This window comes from Emys orbicularis, chromosome 7 (genome assembly GCF_028017835.1).
Source record: "Emys orbicularis isolate rEmyOrb1 chromosome 7, rEmyOrb1.hap1, whole genome shotgun sequence".
Lineage (NCBI taxonomy): Eukaryota > Metazoa > Chordata > Testudines > Emydidae > Emys > Emys orbicularis.
The window spans coordinates 99502375-99504118 of record NC_088689.1 but is presented as its reverse complement, the minus strand read 5'-3'; positions in this window follow the sequence as shown (position 1 = coordinate 99504118).

The following is a 1744-nucleotide window of genomic DNA, read 5'->3' as shown; positions in this document are numbered from 1 at the left end:
ATAAATAAATAACCTGACAGAAGGCATTTGCAAGGCCTGAAACACAATGGGTTAATGTAGTAGGCTATCAATCCTATGCACATGGGTTCAAATTTTAGCTTAGGTCACAAGTGAAAAGGTACTTGATGCCTTATTTGTGTGCATTGCAAGCATATTTGGCAGTCACAGCTCAAGGGAGCTCTGGACTGAAAAATCAGCCAGTACTGTGGGATAAGACTGAGATGTATTAGCAAAACTGTGTGTAGTGAGAACAGGGGCCCAGCACTACTTAGACATTTACACGAGTGGTGGATATAATTTGCTACCGAATTAGAACAGTGGCATTTTACATACCCACTTTTGAACTCACTTTGCACTGGTATAAATGACTACACAAGGTGAAGGGCAGTGCTGAAGCAAACTCCCAGACTAGAACAGCAGTACTGCAGAACCATCTTTAGATACATTGGTTTGGCAGAGCTATGTGGTGAATCTGGGATTAGAAGGGTATTGCAGATCAGGAGAAATTAACTGTATAAGGGAAGCGCAACTGTTCACACCAGAACTCTAGGCATATGCCTTACTTTCTTGAGCACTAAATTAACTCACAAATAAAATTAGGCACTAGGTTGTTTGTTTTGCAATAATTTTATTCAATAATAGAGTCACACAATTGCATGTAATTGAGTCAAATACATTCCCACCCTGAAGGATTTTACTTGCAGGAAAGATTGAGCATCTCAGATACAGAAGTGTTCACTTTCTGATGCAAGTGAACAGTAAGGCAGAGTCAGATCTGTTACCATGGTGGCAGGGAGATGACAAATGCAGAATAGTGAGGATACTTATTCTCTCTGATCTCTCTCTTTTGCATCTTAATGCTCTCAGGACTATAGCACATATTGCCTGGGTGCAGCATATTTTTGACTTGTAGGAAATTTTACAGTCAAATTTATGACTGATATCCAAGGATCTCATAGCATTATCTCATAGTATCCCTATGCCTATTTTACATCTGGAAAAACTAAGGCACACAGAGCTTACTTGCCCAAGGTCACTCACATGGCAAGTCAGTGCCGGAGCTACAAATGGAACCCCAAGAGTCCTGACTTCCAGCACCACTCCGCTCTAACCCAGTAGAGCCCACGCCCCTCCTAGAACTGGGAAAGAATCCGGCAGATATGGCTCCCACTCTTGTGCCCTAATCCATTGTCCCACAGTACCACCGTCACCCTGGACCAGAGCTGGTGGGGAGGTGATGAGAGCGGAATCTGGGATGAGAACATACCCAACTCATTACACAAACGCAGAGTCCGCCACAAGTCTGTTCTATAATCTGCCCCATCGCCCCTAGCAACAACTGTTCCTTCCTCATTAGCGAGCGCTGGGGATTTTTCTGATTAGAGGACACCCATGACGCTAGACCAATCAGCAGGAGCCACGGGACCCTCTTCACCCCTTAGCGGTGGAAGGCGGACGATACCAAGTAGACACTGGGACCGTACCGTCTGAAGAAGTGGGCGGGGGGGGGCAGCAGGGAGTTGTGAATTTGATTCAGTCCAGCTGCATCCTGAAAGGGGGGAGCTGGTTGTGTTCGAATTGTACCGCTCGCTGCTCTAAATAAGGGAGGGTCTGAGGCGAGACCACCGGGCGTGACTGGGGGTAGTCCCCATAGAGGTTTAATTGGGTGGGGTTACTAGGATGTGTGCGGATGGTACATCCCAAACGGAAGTGAGGTGTCTCCTAGCTTCAGGACTTCCGGCGG